This window comes from Podarcis muralis, chromosome 3 (assembly GCF_964188315.1).
Source record: "Podarcis muralis chromosome 3, rPodMur119.hap1.1, whole genome shotgun sequence".
NCBI classification, from domain to species: Eukaryota; Metazoa; Chordata; class Lepidosauria; order Squamata; family Lacertidae; genus Podarcis; species Podarcis muralis.
In genome coordinates, this window is record NC_135657.1 from 56,925,524 (window position 1) to 56,939,538 (window position 14,015).

The window sequence follows — 14,015 nt, forward strand, 5'->3', positions numbered from 1 at the left end:
TGAGGGCCACCATTGGAAGTGGTACCTGAGTACACAAAAAGATCTTAGCCTTAAACAGAGTTAATAGTTCCGTACATAGATTGTCTAGGTCTAGACAGCATCTTAAAAAGTAGAGACATCACCTTGCCAACAAAGGTCCGTATAGTAAAAGCTATGGCTTTCCCAGTAGTGATGTATAGAAGTGAAAGCTGGACCATAAGGAAGGCTGATCGCCGAAGAATTGATGCTTTTGAGTTATGGTGCTGGAAGAGACTCTTGAGAGTCCCATGGACTGCAAGAAGATCAAACCTCTCCATTCTTAAGGAAATCAGCCCTGAGTGCTCACTGGAAGGACAGAGCTGAGGCTCCAATACTTTGGCCACCTCATGAGAAGAGAAAACTCCCTGGAAAAGACCCTGATGTTGGGAAAGATTGAGGGCACAAGAAGAAGGGGACGACAGAGGACGAGATGGTTGGATAGTGTTCTCGAAGCTACCAGCATGAGTTTGACCAAACTGCGGGAGGCAGTGGAAGACAGAAGTGCCTGGCGTGCTCTGGTCCATGGAGTCACAAAGAGTTGGACACGACTAAACGACTAAACAACAACACATAGATTGACTCAGTAAGAGACTGATATAGAGTGAATGCTCACGTGCATGGAACCTCCTGGGAGCCATTAATGATCTGCCAAGAGCTGTTGGTATTCTACTTTCTGAAGCACATATTTTGTTTTCAAACTTTTTATAACACTTGAAAAATAAATTAGTAGTGGCAAGTATTTTGTGGTCAAGAAGCATGCCATGCACTGGAATCACATATAAAAGATGCCATATATCTTATACAAGATGAGATTTTAATGGCTTTTACGTTACCTTGATAATTTCTAAATGAACTTTAAACTGAATTGGTTTGAACAATTTTTCCCTAGACCATGGCTTCTTTTCAAAGCTTAAAATGCACCAGCTATTATTATTGACATGAAAGGAATAGCTCTTTCATTCTATTCCAATTTTATAGTAAGCACTTGTCCTTGTGTGACTAATTTGTTCTGTATTTGTTATTTAAGCTGGTGAATTCTTTTTCTGTATTCCAAAAAAATAATCTTGTAATCCAAGGTTTCAAGGCTGAATCCAGAGTAATGCTATTTGAAGTAAACAAAGAACTCCTGTAAAACGCATACAATACATACATGAACTTTGCAAAAATAGGTAAACTACATGACATTTACAACAGCTATTGTATATTCTGGATGCGTACAGACATTTTATAATATTAATGTTAGAAGTCTGGCAAAATCACAGTATTTTAAAAGAAAAAAATGGAACAGAGCCATTTTACACTGTGATAAGCCACTTAATGTATTTAAATAACTCTTAAAAAAAACAAAAATCTTCTAACAATAGGAAGGCCATACCTTCCTGAGCTGTATTTGCACAATAAAAATCTTTATGGAAGGTATTCAACTAATGAGTCCCCTCAGTGGAAGCCAGCACAAATACTTCTGCTTGTGCAATGGGACTCCCTGCAAAAAAACAAACAAACAAATCTTTGGGAAGTGGGGGGGGGGGGGGAGAGGTAGGATCATTCCATCTGGCAAGCTGAAATGCTTACTCTGGCAGAACAATCTCTACATAGTGCAACATTCAATTCCTCCTCAGGCTATTTTTAGACTTTGTTTTTCACCCCCTTTCTCTTTTGCCACAGGGGATCACAGTTTTTGTAGTTCAAAACCACAATCAATCTTCAGGTAGCAAAAGATGCTCCAACGTAATTCTTAGGAGCTCTCAGCCGCCTGCTACCGCCCCCCCCCCCCATATTGTGAGTCTTCCCATCTTGAGGAAGAGTCCAGTAAGTGGCAGAGGGCCTGTGTCAATCAGGCTACTCAAGCACTTTTTCTGAACATTTGATGGGCCCAATTCATTTCGGGGACAAGTATCAGACTGCTTACTTCATCCACTTTCAGGCAGAGGTGAAGATAAATTCATAAGTTCTGTTATATTGTTAGTTACATTTACTTGTAACATATAGAAATTGTTCATAGTAAGGAATATAGGTTTATTGTGTGCCTCTGAATATTATGTGTCTTCTATCTGCCCCGTGTTCTGACAGTGGAGCTAAATTTATGTTAACAGCACCTCTTTCCAACATTAGCAAAAGCCTAAGTTTCCCCATGATCCAGCTGTTAGCACATACCAGTTTTCCTTAACAATGAGAAGTCTGTATGAAGAAGCAACCCTCTCTGTAATTAAGACAGCCAGCAGAATGCAGCTATTGATATAAAAAGAATGATCCTAGCATTCTCTTAGTTTCATTACAAGTATTCCTTACTCTGCGTTAAAACAAGTGATCTTTTGGTCTACACGTATAAAGAAAATATTTTTTTAGATGTGGCACAAACATAGCTACATTTTAGGATACTGAGATTTTTTTAATCGTGTGAAATAAGTATATGTGCCTTTCAGTGGTGTTTCATGTAGCCATAGGAAGAACAGCATAGTGTCATAATATAGGTTTAGTGTTAGCTTTCATTATATGAAGGACTGTTTCCTGCTTATAGGTTAAATATATGAGGTAAACAGCAGACATACTATGTGCAGAAAAATAGTGTAATATATTGAGTTAAAATATTTGCCCCTGAACTGAATCCAGCCTCCAGGGATGCTACCTAGCCCATCAATCAGCAAACCTATAATTCAAGTGTATGAGTACATATAATCTCCCTTCATACATTTCATGGAAAGCAGGTCTGCATCACTTCCCCCTCACATAAGAGGCCAGGGAGGCACACAGACATTGGGGGTGGACAAGCAGTGAGGCTGCAGGAGAAAGGGGGGAATCAGCAGACCACCCCACCCCCATTTCTAGTGAGAACCTCAGCTGGATTGGAATCACTTTTGCAAATGGAATGAGCCCTTCTGTCCACAGAAGAGCAGGTCCAGATCAAACCCAGTGATACTGGATCTGTACTTTTAGTATGTTTATAGGATATTTATTTAAAAAATGTTTTAAAAGAGTTCCGCTACTTATTTTAGTTACTGCTCTTTGGTGCCTTGATGTATTTGTTTTTTAAAAATTGAAAGCGTACTCTTATAGAAATGCAGTGGAGATAATAAAAGCATCCCACACTAAACAATAGGGAGGAGAGCTTCTAAGTAGATGTTAAACTTCAGCATCTCCCTTATTATAGAAAAGTATTTCTTGCCTTCCTCAGTTTTTCTTCACTATAGTTATATACAGCCTTCCCACAGCAGATTTACATTTCAGTTTGTGCACACATTTTCCGGTGGGCAGAAATGGTTAAGGAGAAAAGAAAGCTGCTTGCCTTTATTCCCTTGGATTTTTCAGAATATCCATTTTTAAGAATGTAAACAAGGTAAAATATTTGCTCACAGAGACACTATGTGCACAGTACAGCTCTTATGTACAAGTTGCTGCTAGGTCAGGGTTATACAACCTAATTCTGTTAATCTGCAAGCATAGCTTCTATTCTAAATTATCTGCTGGGCCACAGCACATTGACCCTCACAGGATATGTTGCTGGCAACCACCAGTGGTAAAACACCACCACCACCACCACTTAATTCTCACACACACACACACACACACGTGTGTGTGTGTGTGTGTGTGTGTGTGTGTATGTATAATCTCAAGGCTACAACTGCTTAAACATTTTTGTTTAGGCAAGGCTATCCAGACACGTAGGCAGTGATATGCTTTAATTTCTTTTTCTTTCAATTGTTTTTAAATGCTTATTTTTAACTTTTTGTTGATAATTTTAATATTTATTATAAACTGCTACAATCAAGCAGTGGTATATAAATTTTGTTAAGGTCACAGTAAGCATCATTACATGGTAAGGAGAGAGAGAAACCCAAACCCCATGTAATTGTGGACAACACAGTATAGTTTTTTCTCAGTATCATTCCCCAATTCACTGCATAAATACTACACACACACACACACACACACACACACACACACACGGCAGTGAGTCAAAAAATTCTCTTCTTTTTTTTTGGGGGGGACCTCTGATCTTGACTCTTGGAAATCACACAGGAAGGGCAGAGGGATTAAATTAACTTTTTCTCAAAAGACACCCGAAAGCTACTTTTTGTTTAATAAGTGCTTTGAAATACACTTGAATTCAGCTCTAGATTTCCTACTGCTGACAATCTTTTTAGGACAGAACTTTTTAAAAAAGTCTTACACACAGATGGATTATGCTAGATCCATCTGCCTATGCCAATGCTCGATTAACTCAATAAAAATGTGACTGTTCAGCATCTTTACAAACCTGGCTAGGAAGCAGCTTTACCAAAATCGACACACCCGATATTTTAGACAAGACAAGGCCTTTCTAGGCAACCAATTTCTAATGTTAACAAAAGCACAGTTGTGAGCCATAATTTGTTACTTGGGATTCAGACATCTTCCCTTGAGAAATCACTTTTCTGTTCTGGAAATTGTTTCCCCCCAATATTCATAACTTAACTGTTAACAGGAAACTCCACTTATTTGGAATATAGCTGCTCAACTATCACAAGCATATAACCAGGCAGTGTGCATGACTTCTGAGGAGCAGCCACTATTCTAACCTATGCTATGCTGTAATCCTTCCAATGCCATCATTCAGCCACCAAAGCCCCTGTGCGGCGAAGCTCCTGGACAGAATGCATCCCAGAAGCCAGTCTTCATATTCTGTTCTGACTCTAGCTGGACTTAGTGCTGGAAGTGAAACAGTGAACAGCACTCACATCTTAACACAATGTACAATTTTGTTGTTGTTGTTGTTTAGTCGTTTAGTCGTGTCCGACTCTTCGTGACCCCATGGACCAGAGCACGCCAGGCACCTCTGTCCTCCACTACCTCCCGCAGTTTGATCAACTCATGCTGGTAACCTCAAAAACACTATCCAACCATCTCGTCCTCTGTCGCCCCCTTCTCCTTGTGCCCTCCATCTTTCCCAGCATCAGTGTCTTCTCCAGGGAGTCTTCTCTTCTCATGAGGTGGCCAAAGTACTGGAGCCTCAGCTTCATGATCTGTCCTTCCAGTGAGCACTCATGGCTGATTTCCTTAAGAATGTACAATTATTTTCCATAATTCACTGCCACAAGGTCCTAAAGAAAAAACCAGGCAGGATGGTTATTGATAAACCTGTTAGTCATTATGGCTAAATCAATGCTCCATATTCAATGGCAGCATGGCTCTGGATACTTGCTTCTGCAGGCTTTTAGTTCACAGCACTATAGGGGACGGCTTCATGCCTTTCCAATCATGCCTTTCTCATAGGCTTTTCAGAACCATCTTGTTAACCATCTTGCTGCAGGTCTAGATGAACCCTTGGTGCAATGTAGCAAAGCTCTTGGCCTTGTATTCCGTATGGCACAACCCTTGTGTGCAGGCTTTACACTCATCTCACATACTGCAGTTTGCATAATCCAGTCCTTTTTAAAAGAGGTGAAAAGTGCAGAGGACAGCTGCATAGCGATTGCAGAGCTCCAGACTCAACCTATACCTCTCTACATTCATTTTGCCAACAGAAAAATGTCTCTACTTCTACACTCATCCTAACTGAGAAACATCAAGTAGGCTGATGTATGATTTTAAAAGGTAAAGGGACCCCTGACAGTTAAGTCTAGTCACGAACGACTCTGAGGTTGCGGCGCTCATCTCGCTTTACTGGCCGAGGGAGCCGATGTTTGCCCGCAGACAGTTTTTCTGGGTCATGTGGCCAGCATGACTAAGCCACTTCTGGAGAAACCAGAGCAGCGAACAGAAATGCCGTTTACCTTCCCGCCAGAGCGATACCTATTTATCTACTTGTACTTTGACGTTATTTCAAACTGCTAGGTTGACAGGAGCTGGGACCGAGCAACGGGAGCTCACCCCGTCACAGGGATTCAAACCACCGACCTTCTGATCAGCAAGCCCTAGGTTCTGTGGTTTAGACCACAGCGCCACCCGCGTCCCATATGATTTTAAACTAGGAGTTAATTAATCCTTACTAGAAGGAAAGTCTCTATTGCTTTTAGTTGTTATGGGCTGCTTATATATCTATTACTTTTCATTCTTTATTGCTGGTTTGGTAGTTTCCATGTTCCTGAGGCAGGCTTTTAATTTCAGTATGCTCTGCTACAAAGTCAATTAGCTTTGTAATGTACTTATGGGAAATTTGCTAACAGGCATCAAAACTTTATCTTCATCAATTAGGATTATACTCATCATCCACTGAACAGACTTTTTTGCATCACAAGTTCTCTGTTCAGTTTGAGTTCTGTGTGAGAGGCACATACGTACGCTATTCATGCTTGTATGAGTTTCCTTTTTCTGTCTGTTTTGAAATGGTCAAGACTAGAAAACCATTGGAAAAATGAAGAGTAGAAGAGAGAGTTAAATAATTTAGATTGCTCTTAAAAAGAACAAATTATTCTAACAGTTTGTCATCTGGATGTATCCTCCCATAAAGTAATGTATTTTGATGAGAAGAACAGACACTCTGCTCAAGTACTTTAAATATAAAGATGTTTTTAAACTAACCATGCCAAGTTTTAAGTAGGCATAACAAACCAAAACAGAGTATAAAGTGGCTTGCTAGCCTTCCTCTCCCTTTGAAATGTGTCCACTGATAAGCTGCGGTTTCATCCACTACCCTCTCCAAATGAAATGAGGTATCGACTTTTCCCCCACAAAGGAAGGCCCTACCCAACCATTACCTCCTTAAAAGTATACAGTTCCTTCAGCTTCCATAGCATATGAGTGGCCAAGTCATGTATTTCCCACCTCCTCTGATTACATATTCTAAGCCTCCTTGACAGGATCTTGCCTGGCAAGGACACCCCAGTCAATCTCCTTGTAATCAATACCTGCACTGCTTTATCCTATACTACCCCCCAAGGTGTCAAGTGCACTTCCCAGAGTACTTGCACTAACATACAACTTCATCTACCTCACTGGTCCTTGTTCCTTATCCTTCAACCAAATACAAAGGCTAGCACAGTACAGGTGACCATAAAAGCAAGTTTTGCTAGTATAGAACTAGACAGACCAACTGACTGATTCTGTTGCTGATTCTTCTCCTGCTTTCTGTGATTGCATTTGCTTGCTACTTTTTAATACTTGCCGTTTTGTTTTTTAAAATGGTCACACACTACTATGAGGTCCCCTTTTGGTCAGGAAGTTTTGTGAGTTCTAGTCCAATAACATTTGGAGACCTGCTCTAGGGACTGTACCCTGGCATTTTAATTTGACAGTGCTATGCACAATTTTAAAATTGTGTGCAAATACAAAATTTAACAAATAATCTTGGAAGGCTTGTGTTTAAAAATTAGTTGCTACTTCTGTATCTTCATTATATTGGATCCAGATGAAGGCTGCAATCCAAACAAATACTTATGAGGGAGTAAACCTCACTGAACACAGCAAAGACCTACTTCTGAATAAATATGCATAGGACCGCACTGTTAAAACTTTCCTCAATTTTCCTGCGTGTTATCCAGACCACCAAAGTAAGAGCTTTAATAAAACAGCTAGAGAGTGGGAGAAGATAAGAAAAACTGCATGTCTCTCTAATTTGGCAATAAAGCAGCATCATGAAGATGACAAATGAAGGCCAGATAGTATCATCTGGATATAGTCAGTCACGTTAGTGAGTCAAGACAAATATATCCAGTTGGAGAAAAAATGCATTCCATTTCATGGTAATTACAAAAAATATCCGGGCTAGTCTTATCTATAATAATTACCAGCATTGTTATGACTATTTAAAACCAGAATGCTTTTTAGCTATGCATGGGAAGAAGATAAATATGTGAATGGAAGTTGAAAGCAAGTAATCCTCAAACACATGTTTTGTTTTCACTCTAATGTACTGTTACTATGAAGTCAGTATTAGGTTTGCCATATTTCAAAATGTGAAAATCCGGACACAAATGTTTTGCCAAAGTTGTTGAGCTTCCCCCCAAAAAAAACAACAACAAAACTCACCCCCAAAATAAAGTTTTTAAGCTATCTGCTACTTGGGTTGCCATGCGTACTTGACTTTCCCATACATTTCCGCCAGAGACTGTTTCCAACTCCATATGCTGGCTATGTCCGGGACGTATGGCAGACCTAGTCAGTACTGAACCAAAGCTGAGCTTTGCTAAAGAAGCTGCTTTTATTCGCCTGTGCTACTGTGCTATGCCCCCATCCCCTTGCCACATATGCTAAGCACACAGTGGCTCTCTTGTCCTCCACCTTAAACAGCTCCTAGATAACTGCCTTTTAAGTTGAGAGAAGACACCCTAATGAGTAGTCTACATAGCACTACCATCTGATAAAGATCCCCTAACTTTTTAACCCTCTGTCAATAGTTGGGATCAAATGCACACCAACACCACTGTAGGAAGAAATCAAACTATTTGTGTCAGTCTTCCACAAATCTTTGTTCCAGGTGGACCTCTGCTATAAAATGGTATGACCATATATTGTTTCACCTACCCATGAATATGATGAATCTATTTTACTTTTTTGGACTTGCCTCTACTCCTTCTGAAACTATTGAATAAACTGAAGAAACATGCACCTATGATGCCGGGGGTCAAAATGACTCAATGATGTAGTGTTTAATATAAGTCTACAGGTGCTTAGTCCATAACCTGTTCTGTCCATTTCATGTGAGAAAGGAGTACAGAGGGTGAAATCCCAACATTTTTCCATTTTCATAAAAGACAAACCATTCACTCCCCTTTAAAGGTAAAGGTACCCCTGCCCGTACGGGCTAGTCTTGCCAGACTCTAGGGTTGTGCGCTCATCTCACTCTATAGGCCGGGAGCCAGCGCTGTCCGCAGACACTTCCGGGTCACGTGGCCAGCGTGACATCGCTGCTCTGGCGAGCCAGAGCCGCACACGGAAACGCCGTTTACCTTCCCGCTAGTAAGCGGTCCCTATTTATCTACTTGCACCCGAGGGTGCTTTCGAACTGCTAGGTTGGCAGGCGCTGGGACCGAGCAACGGGAGCGCACCCCGCTGCGGGGATTCGAACCGCCGACCTTTCGATCGGCAAGCCCTAGGCGCTGAGGCTTTTACCCACAGCGCCACCCGCGTCCTTCACTCCCCTTTACACCACCACAAATGGGACTAGGTCCCAAATCATTTGGAGATTTGTATGTTGGCAACATCACCTTGAATTGGGTCCAGTAATGTATAGACAGCCAGTGCAGATCCTGCAGGACAAAAGTTTTGTGATATCATAGGAAAATGCCAACCATTACTATAACAGCAGTATTCTACACTAGATGCCGTTTCCAGACCATCTTTATAGATAACACAAAATAGAATTTATTACAGTAATCTGGATGAGAGGGTACTAAAGTATGAATAATGTAGCCCAGTTATCTTTGTCCAGGAATGGTCTTGGCTAGCAAACCAGATGTATCTGGAAATAGATGTTCCTTGCCACTGAAGCCACCTAGGCCTCTAATGACAAATAGGCCTCTGGTGACAAATAGATCCAGAAGAACCTTCAGACTTCAGGGAGAATGGTGTCCCATCCAGAACAGGCCAAAATGCCCGATTCCCCAAACTAACAGAATATTTATTGAAGCACCAAGTTGATATGGAAAAATCTGCTGGTGGGGTAACCTACATACGTGGGTTTATGTATGCACACTCTCTCTCTCTCTCTCTCTCTCTCTCTCTCTCTGTGTGTGTGTGTGTGTGTGTGTGTTGCATGGGGCCCTAAGAGCATTAGTCAACCCTTAATGTGGTTCTGAAGCCAAAAAAGGTTAGCCATCCCTGTCTTAAAATCTTTATATAGGCTGCTTCACAGAATCATCTGGAGGGCTTTTTACCTGCTGTGACTACAATTCACCCCGGGGCGAGGGAGTGTTGCAGGCAGCCCAGAAAAACAACCCATACTATCAAGACTGAATCTTCTGCAAAGACCAGAATATTTAGAGTAAAATGATGTAAATTGCCATGTATCAGTCAACTCTGAATGTACCATGCATGCACAATTGTCACACAGTTGGTGTGGGGTATGCAGGCTGCATAGTGGCATCTGGATCGGGATAAACATTAATAGAAGCAGCTGCAGATCCTGGAACATGCACACATGTGTTCCAAAATCCACAGTGAGCACTACTCAGTAGGAACCCAGCTACTGACTAAGAACTTCACTGAAGTATTTATTGAGAAATCTAGTGAACACTTTTGTTTTGTTTTATAATGTGTATTATTATGAAGATATATTTCTAAATATTTAAAACTGGAATGTTTTTTGTTATGCTTAGGATGAAGAGAATTATCTGCATTACCAACAGGAAATTTGGAAGCAGATAATTTCGGGAGCCCTTGCTTTATTCAGGGCTTGTTTGCACGTCCTTGCCAGTTGCATTAGTTTTGATAATGGTACTTAAGGGTAATTAAGGTTAATGTAGGATGACATATATTTGCTTTGATCTGCAGACACTGAAGATCTTACTGAAAAATGTATTTATTTCACTGCATTTAAATCCTGCCTTTCTTTTGCCATTGTTGTAAACAAATTATAAATGATTTTCATTCAAGTTCTCTTTAAATGGCAGTATGGTGTAAGCCTTGGAAGAATTTGATAGTAGGGAACCTGTTTCTTTTACGTTGCTGACAGATCGGTGAGTAAAATTTCATCAAGAGATTAGACAGACAGATGCACTTGGATCCAGTCAAGTTTAGCTGCTTGCTTTATTTTGGGGATTTGGAAGTGCTCAAGCTAGCCTTAACATTTCACAATGCAAACAATAATTACTTAGACAGGCTCTCTATTTCTTTCTGCCTCTCTTTCCTGTTTTTGTTTAGTTTGAAGAACCACAGAAGTATGTCATTGCTATGCCAGAATCCTTCAGTAAACCTTTAACACAGAGACAGAACTCAAACTCTGCCACTGATCATACCCTTTGTAAGAAACCTCTTCAAGTATGCAAACATCAGCATTAAGTAGGCCATCTCCACATAGCAAGCGGAGCGCAATCTCAGCTTCTTGTGACCATCGTGCACACTTACAGTGAAGACATTAGCTAACTTACTTAGAAGGCTCAGTGGCCTGCAATAACAACTCTAACTTCTGAGCTGTCTATACACAGAAATTAACTACAACCTAAGTGCTCTTCCACACTTTTACTTGTCCCGCCACTTTCCCCCAAGAAAACCCACCATTTACCACTGAATCAGAATAAATGCGATTCTGTTTTTCTGCAGACTGACATTTGTTCCAATTCAGCAGTAAACAGTGGGTTTTCCTGCGGAAAGAGGTGGAAATAATGAAAAACTGCTCAGACAGCAGGGGACAAGCAGAAAACCTCTTGTAAGTGTGGACTAACCCTAAAGCAAATGAAGAGATTGAAACAGGAAATGTTGGTCTCCCAGAATGAAAGGCAAAGAGAAAAGATCCTAGGTGAGAGCTGGGGTTGCCATAAGTCATCTTTTTCCAGGACACATCCTCTTTTTCATAGTTAAAAGTAGAAGTTGGCAAATGTGTCCTCTTTTTTGCTATTCAAAATATGGCAACCCTACCTTCCATGGGTGGGTGGTAAGAGTTCAGAACTACCATTAAGAAATGACTCTTTCTGTAGCTTTTAGTTTTTTATTTACATTAGTTTTCTATATGTTATTGCATCATGAAAAAACTTGAATAAAAATCTTAATGCTAAAATGAAGATTGAAACATGAAGTGATACAAGGAGCTTCATCTCACTTCTCTTTCAACATCTTACTAAATAAGAAACAGATTCTGTGATTCTGCTATACCAATAGCATCACCTGCTCCATATACACCTGTTCATTCCTACCTGCCTTGTTTCCTTGGTTGCTCCTCTTTGCACATATCCACTAGAGTGGGAACAACAGGGGAGGGGAATAGTGATAGGAGTTTAAGAGGTCTGTATGACCCACACACTACTTATTTAGGCACAACCATGTAAATACTTTTGGGGTTTTAATCTAGTATTTTGATATGGACAACGTTCCTCTTTCCCAGCAAAGCACCTTAAGTCTGTCTGAGTAATACCAGAGTAAAACAAAGAAGGCAGACCATGAGCAAACATGAAGAAAAACCAAACAAATATTTTTAAGAAATCCCCGTACTTGAAACACAAAAGACATTCCTTGCTAAAGTCAGGATTTTATATTTTTAATTTCCTGTTTGGCACAGGCATACTCTTTTTGGATGACCATTATTTATACAAGGATTATCTAAAGAAAGAAGAGAACCACTCTCATAATCTTCTTGCCACTCCACATAATTGTTGGACTCATATTGACAAAAACATCAGTGGTCTTCAGCTAAAATTAGACTTTTCTGAGTTTATTTGGCTTTTCAAAAGAAAATCCACTGTTGGGTCCACATTTATTATAACAATTATTAATTACTATAATTATTAGTAGTAGCTGTTGTTCTAATCTATGGAATTTAGTTGCTGAAACTGCTGGTATAGAATATTTTGGTAGTCAGTAGTAGAAGAAATACCAAGTACCAAGATAATCTACCATAATGAGAACTTTCAACAACTGCCAAAACAAAAAAAATTCCTTCCAGTAGCACCTTAAAGACCAACTAAGTTAGTTCTTGGTATGAGCTTTCGTGTGCATGCACACTTCTTGGTATCTGAAGAAGTGTGCATGCACACGAAAGCTCATACCAAGAACTAACTTAGTTGGTCTTTAAGGTGCTACTGGAAGGAAATTTTTTTGTTTTGACTATGGCAGACCAACACGGCTACCTATCTGTAACTTTCAACAACGGCGTAAGTGCCAATTTTTTTTTATGCAATCGATGTTGGTGCAGGGAGGGGGAAGCACCTGTCATTCAACAGTTGCATGTACGCCTTATAATTAGATTATATTCCAATTACTGAAATAACGTAGGTCAACTAGAGCAACAAAAGCAGCCCAAAATAGAGGTAGTTCATAAGGTCCACAGGCTACCTTTGGCCAACAGAAGTGCTTTCCCAAACCCTTGGGTCTTCTGTAATCCAGGAAATCCTTTCTTCCTAGAATTCTGTGGAAACTATGGTATGTTTTAAATTAAACAACAAGCAGTCTGACCTTGTGCAATCTTATTCAGCTTGTACCTTTCAGATCTGTTTTGCCAACTTATAAAGCACTCTGTTGTCTGCATATTATGGCTCAATCGAATGTATTCTGCATGAATTTACTAAGCACATACTGGGTATCTTAGAATGTGCAGTACCACACTGGCATCATGTCACACATTACTCAATACTTCTAAGTTTGTCCATGTTTCCCAAAAATTGAGTATTAATATATGCAACTGAAAAATTTAAATATTAAACAGCTCTTAAAGTGGATTCACTAAACAGCTCTTTCCCAACTGAACTGCCAATGAGCAAGCCAGTGTATGGACCACTTCAGTCACTACAAACATGGTTGTTTCACATACGAGAATCTGTCAGGGAGTCTGTAGCAAATAGAAGATGTGGCATGTTTCTGAAGAAGATGAACTAGGAACAAGCATGCTGGGGCAAGGTCTGGGCCAGTTGTAGCTGTCCATTACAGCTGCCCATTGTTTAACTTCTGCAGGGCAGCATCACCCAGGACAATAAGTCTGGGGCCAGATTATCTGCTTTGGTTGCTACTAGCTCTCCACTGGCACAAGAAGAGGGCTACCTCTTACCCTAAACCAGGCCGGTCCAACATGTGACCCAAGGTCCACCTGCAGCCTTCAAAGCCTTTTGGGTGGCCCTCAGCAACATTCGAAACACACACCTGGCGCCCTCCCAAAGCCAGGTAAAGGAAGTGCGCTGGGCTTTGGGAAGGAGGAGTGAGGGATCCAACAGGGTCCTAGAGTCCTCCTTCCTCCTTCCCAAAACCTAGTTGGTGCTTTCCCTGCCAGAGCTTTGTGCCTCCTTCCCAAAGTCCAGCAGCTGGGTCAGCCAGCTTTGAGAAGACAGCACAAGGGCTGGAATTTGTGTCAAATTTTGGGCTCTGCCACAAAAGCAGTGTGCAGCCCGCAGATTCCATATTAAAGTACTCTTGTGGCCCACTTGGCATGAAAAGTTGGA

General features: G+C 40.7%; 1 protein-coding gene across 3 annotated transcripts in view; it reads right to left on the reverse strand.

Moving 5' to 3' along the window:
* The window catches only part of UST (uronyl 2-sulfotransferase), a 158,696-nt gene that overhangs the window by 110,353 nt on the left and 34,328 nt on the right, over window positions 1-14,015 (reverse strand). The window lies entirely within an intron of this gene.